A 12,121-nucleotide genomic window follows, 5' to 3' on the forward strand; every position below is an offset into this window, starting at 1 on the left:
CTCTGCATCTTCAAATATGCACTCCAGCACAGAGAATCACCTATGTCGGCTACCCGAATGATTGACTTCATCTCTATAAAAATCCTATTAGGATTTTTCCATTTCTTTTTCTATCCCAGCTTTTCTACTTTCGTCAGAGATGGCCAGCTTGCACTTGGTTCAAAAGTATCTTTTAAAAAAAATCCTTTATTCTGTTCTCATCATGTTTATTTTGTACACAATTCTTTTAAAACATCAGGTTTCTGCACCTTATTATCTGAGACTTCCTGTCAGATAAGGTGCATTCTGTCCTATAATTCACCAGCATGCATCTCAAAAGAAATTGGCTTAGCTCTTACAAGTAAGTCCCTTTCAGAGCTTATTCTGGTTAGCCTCCCTACACCGTTCGACTCAGTATGCTGCAGAAACCAGAAAGGTGTTATAATACATGCTTTTCTAGGAGAAATCACTATGGTGTAATATGTAAATAGGCTTAAAACGCACAATTTTTTAAATCCCATATGTATTACTGGCTAAGAGTCTGTGCTGTCTAGTTTGATGTCAATTTGACACCAGCTGTAGCAATCTGAGAGGAGGAAATTCCAACGGATACAATTCCTCTGGAAGATCAGGCTATAGGCGAGCCTGTGGAGCATCTTCTTAATAATATTGATTGATGTGGGAGAGCCCAACCCATTGTGCAACCAGTCCTGGGGCTGATGGTCTTGGTTTCCATAAGAAAGCAGGCTAAACCAGCTAGAGAATGCAAGTCAGTAAGCAGCTCCTCTCTGTGGCCTCTGCATCAGCTCCTGCCTCCAGGTTCCTGCCCTATTTGAGTTTCTTCCCTGGCTTACTTCAAGGATGGATGGCAATGTGGAAGAGTTAGCCAAATAAACACTATTCTCCCCAACTTGGTTAATTATTCCAGAGATAGAAACCCAGATGAAGACAGAGATTAATCAGAGTCAAACTTCCATTCAGTGTCATCGCTTTATAGTCTCCCTAGACAGATACCTAAGTGTGGGAAAGGCAGCATTCCCATTTGGAGATGCCAGACGGGAAGGCTTCACTTAGATTCCATCCGTGTTCTTGGTGTAATTGCTTATGTCCATGGGTATCTCCAAAGAGCCAAAGCTTCTGAAATGCCACTGGTCAGAGGCTGCCTCTGGTGCTAGAGACAGTCCTCTGCTTATTGACAAAGAATATTTGAAAGCCCAGCACTCTTTGTTGTGCTTGCATTATTGGTATCGGGTGACCTGGTACAGATACATGTTCTTTCCTTTTCTCTGCTCTTAATCTCCCTAGCACTGTCAAACCAGCTAAGGCATGAAAATCTCAGTTTTCACAGTCTGTTTTTTCTTAAAGACATCACCAGTTTACACAGATATATAAATATCAAACAAAGCAACAAATGTCATTTCTTGACATATCTAAAAATAAACAACTCTTGGAGTAAAATCAAAATTATCATTTTCAGATTGGGACTGATGGAGGTAATATGGAAATTTGTGTATTGTGGGATGTGTGTGTGTGTGTGTGTGTTTGTGTGTCTGGGTTCTTTTTGTGTACTTTTAATTTCTTAAAGTAATATTTTATTAATTCTTCTAGAATTTCAAATAATATATTTTGATTGTATTGTCCCCAGGCCCTCAGCTCCTCCTAAATTAAGCTCCACCTTTCTATACACAACTTTGCTTTTCTCTCACCCTTTCTCACTCTTCTCTCTCTATTTATTTACTTTTAAGCCTTTCAAGTCCAGAGATGACCAAATACTCTTGGGAGTCAAATCAGACCAGGAATGCTCGTGATATACCAGATGCCACTCAGTTAAAGAAAGCTGATTCTGTCTTTCCTAGCAACTATTGAATGCTAATAGCTCATCTGCTGGGGTGGGATGTGTGGCCACTGTTCATTTTTATGCTGAGATTTTGTCCATTGAGCTTGCATAGGTCTTATGCATGTTGTCACTGTGAGTTCTTGTAGACATCTGCCCTGCTATGTCTAGAAAATACTGTTTCCTTGAAGTCATACAACACTTCTAGCTCTTTCTACTCCCTTTTCTTTCTTTTTTTTTTAATGTTTTAGTGTTTTATCATTATTTTTTATTTTATGTGTGTTGGTGTTTGCTTGCATGCCTGGTGCTCACAGAAGTTGGAAGAGGATGTTGGATCCCTTGGAACTGGAGTTATAGACAGTTGTGAGCTAAGACTTGAACTTAGGTCCCCTGGCAAAGCAGCTAGTGTTCTTAACCACTGAGCCAACACTCCGGTCCCTCTGATCTCTTTTCATAAAGATACTTGAGTCTTGAGGTGAGGTTCAGAATGTAATACACACAATCTCTCTCTCTCTCTCTCTCTCTCTCTCTCTCTCTCTCTCTCTCTCTCTCTCTTTCTCTCTCTCTCTCTCCCTGTCTCTCTCTGTCTCTGTCTCTGTCTCTGTCTCTCTCTCTCTCTCTCTCTCACACACACACACACACACTATTTCACAATATTATCCAGCCTGTCAAAGAGTTTGCAGTCTTCTTATTCTTTTTTTATCATCAGTCCATGTTGTAGGAACTCTTTTGGGGGAGACTCAAATAATTGCCTATTCATCACAGATAGATTGTCAATGATAGATAAAATAATCATTATATCCTAGTCCAGTTTGTTGAAGCAAAATTTTTATTGGGTTTACTTATAAAGCATGGTGTTATTTTCAGTTACATAGGACACCATAAATCAGTCACACTACCAAAAATTCCTAGTATAAATGATATTTTCTTTGTTGCTGCATAAAAGGAGCCCCCTGTTTTAATTAACTTCCCATTCTCTATATTCTCTATGATCTCGTTAGTAAGGTCATATGCAATTAGGGCAGATTTGCACAAAATTATCAAGGCGGTAAAAGAGAGAATAGCTGAGATCTCTGCAGTCAAGAGGCCTGTTGTTGAGCATCTTTTGTATGTAGTCACAGGTATTCTGATGAAGATGATGGTTTTGATGACGGAACAACAGTGCTCTACAAAAGTGCTCTTGGTAGTTAAAAATGATATGAGAATACCTGCACTTAGTGTCCAGCTATACCATTCTTCTGATATAAAGCAAACAGGAATTCTTCTTTCAGAATTTTAATTAAGACCAGATAAGAATGGCTCACTGGGTCTTGCATAAATTGAAACACTCTAAAAGGCTAGGAGTAGAATTTGTTATGTTGTCCAAACTAACCAGGGAAATAAGTCAAACTGTTCCATTACTATAACAAATATATATATATATATATATATATATATATATATATATATATATATGCTGTCTATCCAACAACACATAACATTAAACTTTAAGTACATTTAGAATAATACTACTATTTTGAATGATCTCATAAAGCTCACTTTAAATTTTCATTTTATATTATATTATATTATGTGTGTGAGTATCTTCATGAATGTAAATGTGTGCACCATGTGCATGTCTGATATCTGCAGAAATCAGAATATGGCATCTGAATCGCTAGATCTGGTTCTGTAGATGGTTATAATTTTCTATGTCTGAGCTGGGAATGGCATCCAGGTTATCTGAAAGAGCAACAAGTACTCTTCACTGCTGAGCCATCTCTCTAGCTCCCTGAAGAAATATTTTTGTTTTCATACGATGATTTTTGACCTCCAAAGTTTTCTAATAGTCTCTTTATCAATAAGGAAGACAGGTTGCTTGTCCTGCTTTGTTTGTGATTGTTGGGCTGCTTGGGTCTCTTTGTATTTATTGAAATACAAATAAAATGCTACCACAAAACAGTGAGCTCCATCATCCACTTCTTCAACGTCCCTTAATTCAAAAGTGCAGATACTGACTCAGACTCATACATAATTGGTTTCATTTGAGGGCTATGAATTTGGAGGCATGGGATTCCTGTATAGGATACCTCAGTTCTACTTATTCAATTATGGTACTAGAAGGAAGAAAGTACTTGAAGAAGAGAAAGGAAATAAGTAGTAAGAATGGATCAGACCCTTACAGAACTGAGAGATAGGCCACGTAGTTGAAGGAAGAGTGCTATTTTAGCACAGCTCCGAATCCAAGAGTTGTTTCTGTTCCGTCTTTAATTCATGTGCCATCTCTCCTACTTAAGTCAGAAATGACAGATAATGATTTTCTTTATGAATAAAAATGCAGGTATTCAGGGTTCAGATATTGGCAACTGAAGACAGTGACACTATTCAGGAGCAAAGGATCACAGGTCACACACACTGCTCTATGCATATTCAAAAACACTGCATTTATACAGCCTGTTGTGTTTAATTTATTCATTGTTTTGTGTTCCTGTATGCTTTCATATAGGGAAAGGCAACAAGCACCTTCTACTCTCCAGAGCTGAGGACAAAATAGTGTTTCCCAAGGCTAAGGGACTATATATATACTAAGACCTTAATTCCATGGCCTGTTCATTTCGCTTATCCAGCGGGATGAAAGAGACCTGTCTGTTTCCCTTCACTTTTGTCTAATAGAAAGACATAAAATATCTCCTTTTTTGTAGATGATCTCTTTCCCTCCTCCCATTAGATTTCATGTGGCCTAATTGTTGGAGTCATGTTAGTAATAATGGAGTTTTACAATTGAGGGGAAAGTCAACCCATAGCAAAGTTACAGATATTTTGCAGTTCTCCACTGATGAGAAGGCAGTTTTAGAGCACATTTCTCTTTTTTAATGTGAGGATTTTAGAAATGTAAGCTATAGACGCTTCCAGTAGGATGAAGTATTCTATCCTACCGTTTTTTGGGAGTGGGAAAAATTTCTTTAAAAACAAGGCTTATGTACAAAACCTATTTGATGAGGTTGTACGAGGAAGAATAAGAAAGCAAAGACTTCATTCATTCATGAAAACTTCTCCCTAATTGTCCTAAAAGGGAGGACTACACATTCAGGGTCTAAGGAGCAAAATCCAACCCCGAAGCGTTTTTAGCCCCCTCACAATCACTGAAAGCCTTCTCAAAGCCCAGCTGCACGTTTCTTTTAATTATCTAAGGATTCAGCGCGCCACACATTGCAAGCACTCCTTCTTGAATAGCATCCTTGAGTAATGCAGCTGGGAACGGAGTCAGCCGAGCCCTGATGCAGCTGAGCGGTTGAAGCGATGGAAATCAAATGTGAATTCTGATGAAGTAATTTCATTTTGAGGCTTTCAGATTTCTTCCCTTTTAAATTTCAAAGAAACAAAACCTTGAGTTCAGCTAGTTCACTGCCTACCCCATGCCAATTTGCATTTTCAGATAATAGAAGTATTTTGACTAAATGAATATTGAAAACAGAATTGTATTTTCTCACCTAATGGTGAGAGTGTTTTTAGTGTATCGAGCCTATAGTAATTTTCTTCTGATAATATAATAGCTGACCTCATTTGTGAAGTGAAGCAAACCTGTTATTTTTGCTATTGAAGTTCACCATTGCTATAATTACTCATTACAAATATATTACTTTGTCTCTAGCCCATCATTTATCATATGTTCAGTCTCCATATTGAATTCTATTGTTGCATATTTAGAACAGAAATATATCCCTTGTGTCTGGCTTTAAAAGCAAATGTAACATATATGCTGTTGACTTGTGAAAAGTTGCAGGAAGAACAATGAGCAGGGCCCAGTGGAGAAAGTCTTAGAGTTGTGAAACATGCTAACTGCTTTGAGATTTCTCTCTGGTTGAAGGCTTGTCCCTCTGAGTAGGTAACTGTTAGTTTGGTTCCCAGAAGATAATATGTTAAAGACTGTAACCTATGGTGTGTACACATTAAAACTTTTAGAAGAAATGTAAGAGTCCTTTACTTAACACCATTGAGTTTATATATTTTTTTTTTTTTTGGTTTTTCGAGACAGGGTTTCTCTGTGGTTTTGGAGCCTGTCCTGGAACTAGCTCTTGTAGACCAGGCTGGTCTCGAACTCACAGAGATCCGCCTGCCTCTGCCTCCCGAGTGCTGGGATTAAAGGCGTGCGCCACCACCGCCCGGCTTGAGTTTATATATTTTAAAAACATTTTCCATTTGAAAGCTGTATTGAAGTATTGAAAGCTCTTTTTTTTTTAATTCTCAGACTTCTTTGATAAAGTCAGTGTCTTATAGTTTGTCGATTAATAGTCTCCAACAAATTACCATTTAGTAACATGGCTTTCACTAATGTATTATAGGTTTACCTTGAATTATATGCTTTTTAAGAAGTGATTCAATGTGACTAATTTTTAGAAAAAGTTATACTTTTTTTCCTAAAATTATAAAACATTTCTGGGAATATCTGTAGATTTAAAATAAAACATATCACTTCAATACATGAGGTTACTAATTTCATTTTGTTTTTTCTTATCATAAAAGATGTGTTTCTCTAGATATGGTGAGTGGCTAAAGATAAGGAAAATAACCTGTGTATTATAAAATCTAAAAATATTATTAAAAACATTTAATTTTCTCTTCTGTAAAATTTATTATGTTTTTGTTTTGTAGACATACAAATGCCGTGTCTCCCCAAAATAAACAACAGCATAACTCCTATGTTTTATTTATGATTTTATTTAAAACTTCCTGTTTAGATTAAAATCCAGCCATTGGACCTTTTCTACCCAATATTAAAGCAGTAGGCAGGTCTTTTCTCATTCTTTTTATTTGTTACATTGTTTCATTGTTGTGACCAAATATCTGAGCGGAAACAAATTAAGGTGGGAGTATTTATTTGGTTTCGAATTTAAGAACAGTTGCAGTCTATTATGGCAAAGAAGACATGGAAGGCGGACTGGGAAACAGGCTGATCACACTACCTCTATAGTCATGAGACAGGAAAATGGACACTGCTACCAGGTTCAGTCTTTCTATTCAGTTTGGGGTCTGGACCCATGTAATGCTATGGCCTATACTTAGGCTGTGTCTTCCCACCTCACAAATAAGTCCAGAAACTTGTCTCCTAATTGAATCTATATCTTGTCAGTTTGAAAATCAATATGAACCATTATTCCTACAAATTATATTTTGTAATTAGGAGAGATAAGGAGTTTGAATAATTTACATAATTTAAGTAAATGTGTAAAATTTATGTTTATATCATAGATTAATGTTACATTGTCTAAAAGCACACAGAGTTCATTACATTTATAAATCAAAGTTCTTTTATGTATTTATGATATCTCCTTTTAGAATTTGTTTTCCAATGTAAAACTGAAAACACATACACCTGGAGGTGTTAGCTGTAATTAAAGAAAATACTACTAAAATGAGATTAGGTGTTCTGCGTGAAGATATTAGTGGGAAACATTAGTTTTAGCAAATAATTTCATTTATTTTTTGTTGGTGTTGGGTTCATAATTTGATAATGAGTGGGTTTTTCCAAGAGAGAGGGAGTGTCCCTGTGCTAACAGCATTCACTGTAATTTAATAGACTCTGAAACAAGCCACATGTCTCAAAATTTCATCACTTACATGAAATCAAATTAAACCAAAATGCTTCATTCCAGTTCTCCATGAGTTATGAAAGAAATCAGAAGGACATTTGAAGTATATTCACGACTTTAGTATACATTATTCAGTTCTTTATATTAATTCTGAGCATATGCCAAAGAAACACCAAGTGCTCATGTAATCATTTTATTTTCAACATTTAAATCATTTTAGAAGCTTGTTTTTAGTTCATGAATGAATAAGTTCTGCCTGAAAAATAATAAGTAATTCCAAAGTTAGGTTCAATCTTTTTCAATAAGATGACAATATTTTTTTTCAACAACTGTACCTGACAAAGATGTGTCCAAATTGTTTCAAGCATGCTAAGGAGAAATTGCAGATTTACATTTAAATAGTGTTGGGGGCTGGGATGACAGCTTGTTGTTTAAGAGCACTGCCTGCTATGGCAGAGGACTTGAGTTTGATTCCCAGCAACCGCATGATAGCTCACAACCACCTGTAAGAGGATTATATACTACAATACAGGTTCTTCCAATTTTAGAAAAAAAAAAACCTCATTGATATATGAATTATTAATCCAAATGAGGCTAACCCTATCAAATGGTATAACCCCCATTCTAACGGGAGTTTCGAGGGTAAACAAGGTGGTAACAACACAAAGCTGCCAGGTTTCATGATCGTGTTTATGTGATTGCTCCATTATCTCTTGCACTGATTATAATCTCATCATAACAGTGGGAGGACATTTGAACTGAAATGTATCCATATGTATCCTAGACTCGTGAGAATCCAGACTGTATTCTAACAGTCAGTGGATGTATGGGAAGATTCTCCTTTCCTGGTATCCTTGGTTGAGTAGGAAAATAAAATGTTAAGTAGATTCAGGGTTGGAGAAATGGCTCAGCAGCTGAGAGCACTGGCTGCTCTTCCAGAGGACCCAAATTTGATTCCAGAACCCACAGCTTACAACTGTTACTCCAGTTCTTAGGTACCTGATACGCTCGCTCCTCTGCCCTCCATGGGCACTGCATGGACGCATACACATGCAGGCAAAACACCTATACTCATAAAACTAAAAATAGATAAATTGAGAAAAAAAAGAGGAGCTAAAAATATTTCTAAATTTTTATATCTTCTTAAATAACTTTAAATATCAGCTACTAACTATCAGGTACGTACAGATACTTTACTATAAATTATGCCTAGATGAACTGATTTGCTGAAGGGACTCACAGTTGTGAGCCTGTTCCACCTTGACTGGAGGCCAGAGATTTTGAATTTTTTTTTTTTTTTTTGCTCTGTCAAAATTGTTGATGGCAGGCCTGGCTACAAAGGACAGATTCTGACATAGGGTGTGGTTAATTGGTATGTTGGGTTCAGCAGTAGATCTGCTCCACCTGGCCCAAAGGTCAGAGAATTTAAATCTATTCCTTATACCCTTTCCTCCTCTGGAGTGTAATACATAAGCCTGTGGAAAATAAATGAGGCAGATTCAGTATTCACTGAATGTCCCTCCAAATGCCGTTCTGTGTTTCTATCGCTTATTCTGTCTCTTATTATCTCTCTTCCTTTTGCTTAATATTTTTAATTCTTATGCTCCTACCCTGGAATGTATGTGCTTTGTTGAAGCTGGTCTTTGGCAAAATTAGTTTAAAAAAGAAGTTAGAATTTAATCAAAGATGTCATTTTAGGAAAAAGAAAGATTATAGAAAGCTTTTAGCAGACAAAAGTTTATGGATTAAATATGTTTTTTGAAGGATTGGACTATGCCCCACCTGTAATCTTAACTTCAAATGGTTCCTATTGTCTCTTCCAGAAAATGACAACCATGCCTTTGTTTTAGAAGTATGTTATGACCATATTGTTATGACCACCTTGTGGCCATGTCTTTGCTTCAGAACATAAGCAATTTATATGCCTATGTTCTGTTTCTGTAACCGAAATAAATACACCATTTGAAAACACTGCACTTCTGAACTATAAAAACTTTATATTCCCAATCTTCAATGCTGATCTTTTAAAATTCTTAAACTTCTTTTCCTTAGGGAAAGACTCTCCTTGTACATGAATATAAAAACTTGCTTTAAATATTTTGGGCATGATTTGGATTGGTGGTATTTCTCCTCTATGGGATTAACAATATCACAAAAGTTTCATTTTATTTTCTTAGTCTCACAAGTACTCAGAATTCTCCTCACTCAACTCCATTCTTAGACTCTGTTCTAACAGTACATTTTTTCCTTTGATAGGTATGTAATGTTCTTTACCATCTTTTCTAATTATTTTGAATTTGAAATCTACTTCATTAGATATTAATGTGGCTATGGCATCTTTTTCTCCATTTGCTTAAAATATATTCTCCAACATTTAACCTGAGGTGATATCTGTCCTTGAAGTTAAGGTGTATTTCTTAGATACATCAGAAGGATGGATTCTATTTTTGAATCAATTCTACAGTCTGTTTCTTTTAACTGGAGAATTGAGACCATTGATGCTTATTCATTTCCCTGCCACCCAGACACTAAGATTCACACAAAAACTATATTAATTAGTGTAAATAGAGGCTGTTCATTGGGTTCCCGACCACTCCGACATGAATAATCACACAGAAACTATATTAATTACAACACAATTTGGCCAATGACTCTAGCATATTCCTAGCTAGCTCTTACATTTTAAATTAACCCATTTTTATCAATCTTTGTATCACCATGAGACTGTGGCCTACTGGTAAATCCTAAGGTTCTGGCATGTCCTTCTCCTTTGGCAGCTACATGGTGCCTCTCTGACTTTGCCTACTCTCTCTATATACCTCTGTTTAGATTTCCTGCTTAGTTGTATAGTGCCAAGCCATTGCTCAAAACAGCTTTATTCATTATCATATAAAACAACACTTATACAGAAGGACATCCTACATCAAATTACAATGTATAATCAATAATTTAGATGTATTCCTAGCTAGCGCTTATATCTTAAATTAACCCATTTTTATTGATCTGTGTATCACCACAAGGCTGTAGCCTACCAGTAAGGTTCCAGTAGTGTCTTTCTCCTTTGACAATTACATGGCCTCTCCTTGTCTCTGCCTACTCTCTATCTATATCTGTTCAGATTTCCTGTCTGACATTACTCTGCTAAGTCATTGGCCAAAATAGCTTTATCCATTATCCAGTGAAAGCAACAGGTATACAGAAGGACATCAACATCAGGGTTCTGTAAAAAAGCAGGTTGAACAAGCCAGGAGGAGGAAACCAGTAAGCAGCACTCTTCCTTGGCCTCTGCATCAGCTCTGGCCTCCAGGTTTCTGTGCTGTTTGAGTTCTTCTCTTGATTTTCTCTGATGATGAACAATAATACAGAAATGAAAGCCAAATAACCCTTCTACACTCCACCCACGAAGCCAGAACTTTGTTTTACTACTCAGGATGCTGTATCATCTGCAATGTCCCCTATACCTTCCATGGGAGAGCTCACCAGATATCTATTCTTACTCAAAGACTCACCATCTGGAATCATGAAAATTTTGATGATATTCAATGACATCATCTATTCTGTTTTCTTTCAGAATTCTGCATGGACAAAAGGAGTTTAGATTCCTCTGACAAATGCCATTTTATTTTATTTTGCAACAACTGCCTCCTCTTCTTGTAGATGAAAGGGCAGCTACTTAGAGCAAATACATAGCCCAGCTATTTATCTCAATAGACTTGTAATTACTTTAATTACTTAGCCTGCAATTCACTCCTCTTCTTTTCACCTGATAAGACTTATTTGTAATTTGAATTTTATTATACAAAATCTATCCAAATCTGTATTGATTTTTTTTCTTCTCTGCATTCATGGATATAACACTTCATAGTTTCAGCAAATTTGACAAATTTTCATGCTTTTTCTGATGACTGTCTTGCTCCAACCTCACTGAAATTTTATAATTAAATATTCTTATATCAGATATAACAAGATAAAATTTGATGATTAAATCCACATGTTGTAATCATAAGTTAGAAATAATCATTATAAATGTAGCCATCAATCAACTGCTTGTCACTTACCGATTTTTCATACTAAAATTCAGGTTATTGCATGTAACATTTACTATATTTTGATTATGAAGGCCTATTTTATGCAAAAACAGTTATAAGCTGTCAAATTATAACAAAGATAAATTATTATTATCTTAAATCTCCATCTTAGCCTCAAACTAAGACGATTGATTTAGAAAGCAAAATCAAAGTATACTTGTGACATTTTAATTACCATCTAAAAATAATTATAAAATGCCATAAGGGTAAGTAGAACAAGTGATGGATCTCACAGACAACCCAGCTTAAGTAACTATTCACACATGAAGCCAAATTCCAAGGTCTAAAAGAGGCAAATGAGATACTAGAGTGTTTGATTTATTTTAACAGCAACAAAGATTCATATAAGAAAGCAGGAAGCAAATAATAGCTCACGTCCAGCCTCCCAAGCTTCAAGCAGTGCAATGCAGAAACAGATGTCTCCTCATTGGTGTTGTGAAGCTCTCTTCTTCACTAATGTGGAAGCTTCATCCTCGATCAGAGTAGTTGACTTACTATTGCCTGCAAGATGTAGGACTGTCAGCTACCTCTCCAGTTCTATGTCTGTTTGTATACTGCCATGCTCCCCACCATGATGATAATGGACAGACTCTCTGAAACTGTAATCAGGGCACCCCAGCTAAATGTTTTCTTTTTAAGAGTTGGTGTAG

Source organism: Chionomys nivalis, chromosome 24, assembly GCF_950005125.1.
Source record: "Chionomys nivalis chromosome 24, mChiNiv1.1, whole genome shotgun sequence".
NCBI lineage: Eukaryota > Metazoa > Chordata > Mammalia > Rodentia > Cricetidae > Chionomys > Chionomys nivalis.